Consider the following 11,700-nt stretch of genomic DNA (forward strand, 5'->3'; position numbering starts at 1 on the left):
CTTACAAGGTTTCAAGATGGAGTTTTGTTGAAGAGTATGGGGGAGAAGAAAGAGTCCCCACTGAATGGTTTTCATCTTGTCTAGATGGATCTGGTGAAAAGAGTTGGGGATAAGATTCTTGTGATTCAATAGTGAATAATTGTTATCATGACTAATTGTGACTGTCAGAATTGTAAAGGTAGAAGCTTTGTAACAAAAACAGTGGAGTGGTTAATCTAACAGTCCAGAAACAGAGGACCCTAGGACCATCAAGGAAGAAGAGCACAAGCAGAATGAGGGACCATCTCAGCAATACCAGAGATGGAGGCAGAGATGGGGACATGGAGAGAGGGAGCAGCTGAGGACTCTAGAGTCATGGGAAGAGAGGGACTAAGAGCTGGTGGCCAGGAGGCAGACTTGCAGACTGTACCCTTTGGAGGTGTAAATTATTATATATGCCTGAGTGTTTTTTGTTTTTAAATAAAAAAGCTAAAGTGAATAGAGAGAAATACTGTTAGCTGATGGTACCTGGAGGGGATTGTAATCATTGTAATGAAAACCCATGATCTACCCTGCAAACTTTCACTCAATCCACAATAAAAACCTTTAAAAAAAGCTAAATTGAATAAAGACAAAAAACAAAAACAAAAAACCTCCACTGCCATGGAGTTGATTGGGACTCATAACCAAACCTCACACAGGGTTTCTGAGCCTATAACTCTTACAGGAGCAGGAAGTCTCCTCTTTGTCTTGTAGAGCAGCTGGTATATTGAATTGCTGACTAGTATAACAATCCAACTTAAAACCCACCATGCCACCAGGTTTCTCTTAATCCATTTTACAGATGAAAAGGTGAAGAGCGTGAATTTCTTTCTTTCTTTCTTCCTTTTTTTTTAAAGTTTTTATTGTGAATTATGTGATAGTTTACATCGGAGAACATTAGCTTTAAGAGTGTGAGTTTCTTGCACTAATTCACATGGTTAACCTGGCACCAGAATTTGGCAACATTCCTCTGCTTATATGCAATATATATATAATGATGGACACACAAACACAATATAAAAACACAGAGGAAACACTCGTAACTTTATAAATGAGAGAAATCTTCCTGGCAGTTAGGCTAGAATTTTAGCAGTCAACCTAAAAGAAGAGCAGTTAAAATGATACAGGCAGCTGCTGAATCATGGAGAACCCTATATACCCATTCATGGCTCTTGGGCTTTATCTTATATTTAGAAGAAGCTACTGAAAAGTTTTAAGCTGGAAAAGGACAAGTCCAGACTTGTATTTTAGATAGACATTTCTGATAATGTTTATTGCAGTATCACGTGGGTCAAAATTGTCCTAAGCACTTTTAAAACCATTTCTGAAACTTCTCCTTCAGACAGTCTGGTGTCAGGCTTGTGACTGTGCATATCTGGAAAGTTCCAGGTGCTGTTGTTACTTCTGCAGGGACCACACTCTGAGAATTACTGTTGTAGAGGCTGTAGACGAACAAGCAAGGCTGGGGTACACTTAGGAAGCTATACCTGTAGTTTAGGAGAGAAAAAAAGAAACATCAAAACCAGAATCTAGAAACAGAATAGTAACAATACAAAAGCAGGAATTGTGCCTGTATTTCTAGAACCTAAATTAGGCTTGGCACATAATCATTGTTGCTAAGTGTTGTTGAGTTGGCTCAGATTCACAGCTATCCTATATATGATTTCCAAGCTGTACATGTTTCTGGAAGAAGTAAGCCTCATATTCACTAAAAGAATAAAAGAAAGGAAGGGGTGGTTTCAACAATTGACACAGTCTAATGAAGTGGAACATGAGAGAGAAGAAACAGCCATCCTGATTTCTAAATTTTTGTTATGAAGACTATGAATGATGCCAAGAAAAGTGATAGATAATACAGGATGAAGGGCAGGTTTGGGTGAAAGATGTCAATCAGTTTTAGACATGTTGAGTTTGAAGGGTGTGTGAGGTTTCCTGGGGACTAAAATTGTTAGACATTTGGATGTAAGAACCCAAGTTCAGAGAGAGAAAGTTCTCTGTGACAGAGATAGCAGTTTGGAATATACTAACAAATAGATAGGTTGTAGTTATAACCTTGAGACTGAGGTAGCTCAAGCTAAGCCTATCCAATGAGAAGAATAATACACAAAGAATGGAACAACTTTCTGGGAGAGGTAAATGAGAAGGTACAGTTGAAAGGAGGAGCTAGGAAATAGTGAAAGAGCTAAGTGAGAAAAGATTTCAGTGTCATGAAAACCTAGAGTTTTATTTGTTTGTTGATATTTAATTAAATAAAATTTGAGACATGGTAAAGAATAGAATGAGTAGTACAAAGACTTTCATAGAACATAAAAAATGATCTACTCACAGCTAATTTCTGTCTCCTTAAATTAAACTGTATTGTTTTTAAAACAAATAGTAGACATGACATTGTTTTATTAGTAAATATTTTAGTATACATCACTAAAATGAAAGACTTCTTTTGAAAAAAATATTATCATATTCATCAACATGAACAATTCTACTATAATCAAATTCACAGTCAATGTTCAAGCTGACCGGATTGCCTATAAAGTTTATTTTTAAATTATATTGTGGTTGAAGCACAATCCAAACAAGGTCTGTACATTGCAACTAATTGCTAGGTTTATAAGGCCTCTCTTCATTTATGATGACTTCCCTTACAATTTTCCTTGACCATTTATTAGTGGAAGAAACAGGTTTCTGTAGAATTTTCCAAATCTAATTTTGTTGATTGCGTTCCACGGCACCATGTAACATATTCTTTAACATACTAAATTTCTATGAAATCCAAATTTATATGTAAAAGTGTGATCAATTTAGGTCCCATTTTTTGGCAGGGATATATCACAGGATCTACTGTGCACAAAAGATGTCATCTCTGTGTGATATGGCAGCCATCGATGATCATCATCTACACCTATTCTTTCATTGAAATGTATAGTAGTTATTCTGATCCTAGAATTTCTTTTCGTTTGTGTCTTTTCACTTGTTCATTGGAATGATTTTATAAAAAGAATCTTCCCCTCATCAAATATATGGTTACCTTGAGGAGGTATAGCTACACAAAAAAGGAAGGATATATATGCTTCACTTAAAAAAAAAAAAAAAAAGCAACATTTTCAGCATAGTAATTTTGTTCCCTAGCACCTTGGAAGGGATCCATATTTGTGTCCATTATAAAGATGTGGAAACCACAAGTCACTATCATTGATATCAAAAGCAAGCAAAGTTTTGCTAAGCATAATTCAAAAATGACTGCAGCAATACATGACAGGGAACGGTCACAGATTCAAGCCAAGATCAGATGAGGATGTGGAAAGAGGGATATAATGGCTGAAAGCTGGCAATAATAAGAAGATATTTACCTATGCTTTACTGACTATGCGAATGTTTTCAACTGTTCCAATAAATGACATCATGATAAATGGAGACAAGATTGAAGTTGCCAAACACTTCATTTTACTTGGAAAATAATCAACACTTATGGAAACAGCAGTCAAGAAATCAGATAATGTATTACATTAGGACTATATGCTGGACAAGATATCTCTCAAACATTCAAGAACAAAGATATCAGAGGAGTAAGTGCACCTGACCCAATCCCTGGTATTTTCAATAGCCTAATGTACATATGTTGGTGTGACACTGTGGGCTAATGCACCAGACTGCAAAGCCATTTGAACTGCAAGGTTGGTGGTTCAACCTTACCAGCTGCTACTTAGAAACCCTATACAGGGTCACCATGGTTCAGAACCAACTAGATGGCACTTAACAACAACAATATACATGTGAAAGTTGGACAATGAAAAAGGAAACTGCAAAAGAATTGATGCATTTGAGTTCTAATGTTTAGAAGAATATTCAAGGTATGTTGGATTGCCAGAAGACCATACAAATCTGTCTTGGAAGAGGTACAACTAAAATGCTCTTAGAAGCCAAGATGTCCAGACTATGTCTCACATACTTCGCACATATTATCAAGAGGGACCAGTCCCTGGAGAAGGACATCATACTTCATAAGGTAGAGGGTCAGTGAAAAAGAGAAAGACCCCCACCGATATGAATTGGCACAGTGGCAACAACATGGGGCTGAAGTGTAGCAGCAATTGTGAGCATGATGCTACACCGGGCTGTGTTTCATTCTAGTGTACTTAGAATTGCTATGGGTCAGAGCCGACTCAAAGGAACCTAACAAGAACCACCTCCAGTACCTGTGATTGTGGCCTCATTTGGAAATAGGGTCTTTACAGATGTAATAAAATTAAGATGAGGTCATTAAAATGGCCGCTAATCCAATATCACTGGTGTCTTTATTTAAAAAAAAGCAGAGGCACAGAGACACAGATACACATGAGGGAGTAGGCCATGTGACTCAGGAGGCAGAGATTGGAGTGATGAATCTACCAAGCGACTGGTAACACCCACCAGAAGGTGGCAAAAGCAAAGAAGGGTTCTTTTCCAAATCCTTCAGAGGAAGATGAATCAGCTGATAATTTGAATTCAGACTTCTAGCCTCCAAAAGTTTGAGATGATATATTTCTGTTGTTTTAAATCCCCCAATTTGTGGTACTTTGTTCTGGCAGCCTTAGGAATACCACACAATAGGGAAAACGTGATTGAACATAACAATTAGGCTGGGGTTGGGTTTTCCTCTGGACTTGGTCCACTCAACACAGTACTGAGCACTGGGGACAAATGTCTAAGTCTGTGACTATGATATAAAAGAAGCTGAATAAACAATGACTTTGCCACAAATCTGGACAAATATCATGATATTAGAATGTGCCATGTTAATCTGTAACTTCACAGGACAAAGCCTGTGGTCATGCAATAGTGGTTTGGCTACGCTTCCAGCTTTTGCTCTCTTCCTGGCTTGTTGTGGCAGGACTGCTCCCCCTAAATTTAGTAAGACCCTAGTATTCTGTCCGAAGAAGGATACTTGTGGTACACTTTAGGAAATAAGTAGACTTCCTATGAGAAGGAAAGGTGAGGTCTGTGAAAGTAGAAGTAAAACTTAGCAGGTAATTACATTTAGCAATCTGAGTGGATTTCCTCCTTAGTGAATGAATCATTAAATGTGTGATAAGTAATTCTGCCAAATAAATGAATTGGTAGTTTGATAGTTTTATCCAACTGACATTATTGACAATAAGGAAACTTAGGTAAAATAGAGAAAGCTAAATTGTAGCACGTATTTGGCAGAATTTCCGGTTTTTATACTGTGCATTACTATATTCAAACATATTTTACATTTAGCAATATAATAAGCATTTAATAACACAGAGTTAGGCAGATTCCTACCCACTCAGTCTTCAATTTGAACGTAAATGAATACCAGTGGAATTAATTCATTTGTAAATATATGTTGTTGTTGTTGTTGTGTGCCATCGAGTCGGTTCCGACCCATAGCGACCCTGTATAGGGTTTCCGAGGGTGTAAATCTTTACGGGAGTAGAAAGCCTCATCTTGCTCCTGAGCATTTATTATGTGGCAAACACTATGCTATTTGTTTTAAACACAGTTGATGAATAAGACCAATAAACAGGCACAAAGATAACAAAAATCTGTAACACTGAACTTTATCAAGTTCTGATACAGTATTATTATACATAATTCTCACAAGCTTATTACATTACACAAATGAACCCAAAGCCATTGCCTTCAAGTTGATTCAGACTTAAAGAGAGCCTTTGAATTGTGGTGTTGAAGGAGAATACTAAAAGTGCCATGGACTGCCAAATGAACCAATAGATCTGTTTTGGAAGAAGAGCAGCCAGAGTGCTCCTTGGAGGCCAAGATGGCTAAACTTCGTCTGTCATACTTTGGACATATTGTCAGGAGGGAATAGTCGCTGGAGAAGGATGTCATGCTGGGTAAGATGGAGGGTCAGAGAAAAAGAGGAAGACCCTCAGCAAGATGGATCGGCCAGGTGGCATCATTGATGGTGTCAAGTGTGGCGGCGGTAGTGAGGTTGGCCCAGGATCAGACATTGTTTCGTTCTGCTGTGCATGGGGTCCCTATGAGTCGGTTCCGACTCAATGGCACCTGACAACAACAACAACATAGGATGGAGTAGAACTGCTCATAAGATTTCCATGGCTGTAATCATTACAGAACCAAATTGACTCATCTTTCTTCTGAAGATCGGCTGATGGGTTCATACCTCAAACCTTTCAATAAGCACCTAAGCAGTTGTCAAACTGCTGCTAACATACACCCAAAGCAAACCCACTGACATTGAGTTAATTCTGACTCACAGCAAAACCATAAGAAAGAGTGGAACTGCTCCATAGGGTTTCTGAAAGAGTAAACTTTTATGTGAGCAGAAAGCTTCATCTTTCTGTTCTAGTAGTTGGTGGATTTTAACTTCTAACCTGCAATTAACAGCCAAACACCTAACCCACAGTAACACCAGGCAGGGCTCCTTAGTTTAAGTTTAAGGGCTTCTTAGTTTAAGAAACCAAACCCACTGCCATCAAGTTCATTGCAACTTAAAACCACCTTGTGTAGAGTTTCTGAAGCTGTAAACCTTTCCAGAAGCAGAAAGATCCATCTTTCTCCTGTGGAGCAGCTATGGGTTTGAACATCCACCCTGGCGATTAGCAGTCCACTGCTTATGCTACAATGCCAAATTGGGTTCCTATAGTTCATCATATAAACCAAAACAAAAATATCCACTGCCATTGAGTTGACTCAGATTCATAACAAATCCTCACACAGGATTTCTGAACCTGTAAATCTTTACAGGAGCAGGAAGTCTCTTCTTTGTCTTGCAGAGCAACTGGTGGACAGGACTGCTGACTTGTACAGCAACCCAACTCATCACCCACTATGGCATCAAGTTTCTTTCAATCAATTTACAGATGAAAAGGTGAAGAGCGTGAATTTCTTGCACAAATTCACATGGCTAACCTGGCCCCAGAATTTGGCAACATTCCTCTGCTTTTATGCAATATATATAATGATGGACACACAAAAACACACACACACATATTGCAAAAAACACAGAGGAAACACTTCTCGCTTGATAACTGAGAGAAATCTTCCTAGCAGTCAGGCTAGAATTAAACCCTAAAGAAGAGCAGTTGAAATAAAATAGGCAGAATCTAGATCACGCAGAGCATTGTACACCCTTTCATGGCTCTTGGGCTTCATCCTATCTTTAGAAGCTACTGAGAAGTTTTAAGCTGGAAAAGGACAAGTCCAGACTTGTATTTTAGATAGACATTTCTGATAACGTTTATTGCAGTATCACGTGGGTCAAAATTGTCCTAAGCACTTTTAAAACCATTTCTGAAACTTCTCCTTCAGACAGTCTGGTGTCAGGTTTTTGACTGTGCATATCTGGAAAGTTCCAGGTGCTGATGCTGCTTCTGCAGGGACCGCACTCTGAGCAATACTATTGTAAAGACTGTACTTGAAAATGCAAGGCTAGGGTACACTAAGGAAGCTACGCCTGTAGTTTAGGAGAGAGAAACGCAACATCAAAACCAGAATCTAGAAACAGAATATAAACAATATAAAACAGGAATTATTAATGTATGACTATGTTCTGTATTTCTAGAACCTAATTTACGGCTTGGCACGTAATTGTTGTTAAGTGTTGTTGAATTGTTTCAGATTCACAGCAACCACGTATAAGATTTCCAAAGCTGTAATGCTTCTGGAAGAAGTAAGCTTCATATTCACTAAAATAATAAAAGAAAAGAAGGGGGGGATTCAAGACTAACTTAAGAGATAAAATTGGTATTACCTAGTGATGTGGAACAAGACAGAGAAAAAATATTTTGACTGACTTCTGGGTTTCTCTCATGGAAAGCCATGAATCATGCCAAGAAAAGTGACAGATAATAAAGGATGAAGGGCAGGTTTGGGTGGAAGATGTCAATCAGTTTTAGACATGTTGTGTTTGAAGGATGTGTGAGGTTTCCTGGGGACTAAAATTGTTAGACATTTGGATGCAAGAACCCAAAGTTCAGAGAGAGAAAGTTCTCTGTGACAGAGATAGCTGTTTGGAAAACACTAGCAAGTAGATAGGTTGTAGTTATAGCCTTGATACTGAGGAATGAGGTAGCTCAAGCAAAACATTAAATGAGAAGAATAATATGCAACATTCTGGGACAGAACAGAAAAGGTACAGTTGAAAGTAGGAGACAGGGAATGGTGAAAGAGCTAGAAAAGAACAGAAGATTTTAGTGTCACGAAAGCCTAGGATTTTATTTGTTTGTTGATATTACTTTTATTATATAAAATTTCAAACATGAAAAAGAGTAGAGAGTAAAAAGACTTCCATAGAATGTCAACCATGATCAACTCATGGTCAATTTCTGTCCCCTGCAAATGAAATTGTATTGTCTTTGAAATAAATAGTATATATGACATTGTTTTGTTAGAAAATACTTTAGTATACATCTCTAAAACGTAAAATTTCTTTTGAAAAAAATATCACGACAATATCATTATCATACTCAGCAAAATGAATAATTGCTTAAAATAATCAAATTCACAGTCAATGTTCAAGCTGCCCTAATTGTCTCTAAATTTTATTTATAAATTATTTTTGGTTGAAGCAGAATCCAAAAAGGTCCATACATTGCAACTAGTTGCTAGGCTTATGAGGCCTCTCCTCATTTATTAATGGAAGAAATAGTTTTCTGTAGAATTTTCCATATCCATCTTGTTGATTTGCATTCTCATGGTGCCATGTAACATGGTCTTTTGTCTGCTAAATCTCCTATGAATTGCAAATTTATAGAGAGAGGCATGATCAATTTAGGTCCCATTTTTTGGCAAGGATATATCACAGGATCTACTGTGCACAAAAGAAGTCATCTCTTTGTGTGATATACAGCAGCCATTGATGATCATTATCTAGATCTATTCTTTCCTTTAAAAGTAGAGTACAGTAGTATTCTGATTCTAGCAGTCTCTTTAATTTATTTCTTTCCACTTTTGCATTGGAATAATTTTGTAAAAAGAAATCTTTCCCTCATCAAATATATGGTTACCTTGAGGTATAGCTAAACAAGAAAAGAAGGATCTACGCTTCACTTTTTATTTACCATTTCAACTTAATAATTTTGTTCCCTAGCATCTTGGAAGAAATCCATATTTGTACCCATTTAAACGAGAGGTGACCCAACAGAATGCAGAAATAATTGGCCATTATCATTAATATCAAATACAAGAAAAATTTTGCTAAACATAATTAAAAATGACTGCAACAATACATGACAGGGAACAGCCACAGGTTCAAGCCAGAATGAGGATGAGGAAAGAGGGATATAATGGCTGAAAACAGACAATATTAGAAAGTCAGTACTTTACTGACTATGCAAAGATTTTCAACTGTTCCAATAAATAACAACATGATAAATGGAGACAAGATTGAAGTTGCCAAATACTTCATTTTACTTGGGAAACAATCAACATTCATGGAAGCTGCAGTCAAGAAATTAGACAACTTACTACATTAGGCACATATGCTGCACCAGATGTCTTTAAAGTGTTCAAGAACAAAGGTATAAGTTTGAGGAGTAAAGTGCACCAGATCCAAGCCATGGTATTTTCAATAGCCTCATATGCATGTGAAAGTTGGACAGTGAAAAAAGAAAACTACAGAAGAATCGATGCATTTGAATTATAGTATTTCAGAAGAATATTAAAAGTACCATGGACTGCCAGAAGAACAAGCAAAATTGTCTTGGATGAAGTACAACTAAAATGCTCTTAGAAGCCAAGATGGCCAGAGTTCATCTCACATACATAAAATATATTACTAGGAAGGACCAGTTACTAGAGAAGACATCATGGTTGGTAAGGTTGAGAGTTAGTGAAAAAGAGGAAAACTCCTAAAGATATGTACGTGCACGGTGGCAGCAACAATGGGCTCAAGCGTAGCAGCAATTTTGAGCATGATATTATACTGGTTGAAATGAAATAGGAAGAAGCTACATCTTGGAGAGCCCATATGCCCTTCCATTGAGCTTGGACTTTGTCCTGTATTTAGAAGATGCTATGAAAAGTTGTAAACTGAAGAAGGACAAGTCCAGACTTTTATTATCGATGGCATTTCTGACAATGTTTAGTGCAATAGCATGTGGGTCAAAACTGTTGTAGGCACTTTTGAAATAATTTCTGAAGTTTTTCATTCAGAGTCTGGTGTCAGGCTTGTGACTGTACATATGTGGCAAGTTCCAGGTGCTGATGCTACTTCTGCAGGGACCACACTCTGAGAATCACTGTTGTAAAGGCTGTACTTGAAAAAGACAAAACTGGAGTACACTTAGTAAACTATACCAGTAGTTTAGTACAAAGAAGAGAAACATCAAAATTGAATTTCTAGAAATAGAATATAAATTGTATAAAGGCAGGAATTTTGCCTGTATGACTTTATTCTGTATATTTAGGACCTAAGTTACTGCCGGGCACATAGTTGTTGTTGTTGCTGTTGTTAAGTGCCAACGAGTTGGGTCCAGCTCACAACAACCTTTTATATGGTTTCCAAAGCTGTCCATGTTTGTGCGGGAAGTAAACCTCATATTCACTGAAAGAATAAAAGAGAGAAATGGAAAGAGTCAAGAATTACTTAGGAGATAAAATTGACACAACCTGATGATGTGGAGTATGAAAGAGAAGAAACATCCAGACTGACTTCCATGTTTGTATCATGGAAGATTATAAATGATGTCAAGAAAATTGACAGATACTATAGGATGAAGGGCAGGTTTGGGTGGAAGATGATGATCAGTTTTCGGTATGTTGAGTTTGAAGGATGTGTAAGATTTCCTGGGGGCTAAAATTGTTAGACATTTGGATGTGAGAACCCAAAGCTCAGAGAAAGAAATTGCTCTGTGGCAGAGATAGCAGTTTGAAAAGCACTAGCAAATAGATAGGTAGTAGTTATAACCTTGAGACTAAGGAATGAGGTAGCTCAAGCAAAGCATATCAAATGAGAAGAATAAGCTGCTAAGAATGAAACAACTTTCTGAGACAGGTTAATAGAGAAGGAACAATTGAAAAGAGGTGAAAAAAAGTGGTGAATGAAGTAGGAGAGAACAGAAGATTTCAGTTCCATGGAAACCTAGGTTTTTATTTGTTTGTTAATACTATTTTTATTATATAAAATTTCAAACCTGAAAAAGAGTAGAGAGAATAGTATAATGACTTCCACAGAGCTGTCAACAATGATCAACTCATGACCAATTTTATTTTACTTCTATTGCCACCCTCTGCCTCCTGCTAGTTAAACTGTATTATTTCTGAAGCCAATAGTAGACATGACATTGCTTTGTTAGTAAATGTTTTAGTATACACCTCTAAATTGTAAGATATCTTTTGAAAAGACATCATAACAATATCATTGTTATACTCAACAAATGAACAACTCCTTAATATAATCCTATTGTCACTCAATGTTCAAAGTGAACCTATTGTCTCTGAATTTTATTAAAAAAAATTTTTTTTAGATAAAGCAGACTCTATACAAAATCCATACATTACAAGTAGTTTCTTAGGTCTTTCTTAATTTATAATACCTCTCCACAACTTTTTTCCTTGGCTGTTTATTTATGTAAGAAACAGGGTTTGTAGAAATTTTCTTATCTAGATTTTGTTGATTGCATTCCCATGGTGCCATATAACATGTTCTTTTAACTATTAAATTTCCTATATATTGATAATATATAGAGTGAGACG

The sequence above is a fragment of the Chrysochloris asiatica genome, unplaced genomic scaffold, assembly GCF_000296735.1.
Source record: "Chrysochloris asiatica unplaced genomic scaffold, ChrAsi1.0 scaffold00190, whole genome shotgun sequence".
NCBI classification, from domain to species: domain Eukaryota; kingdom Metazoa; phylum Chordata; class Mammalia; order Afrosoricida; family Chrysochloridae; genus Chrysochloris; species Chrysochloris asiatica.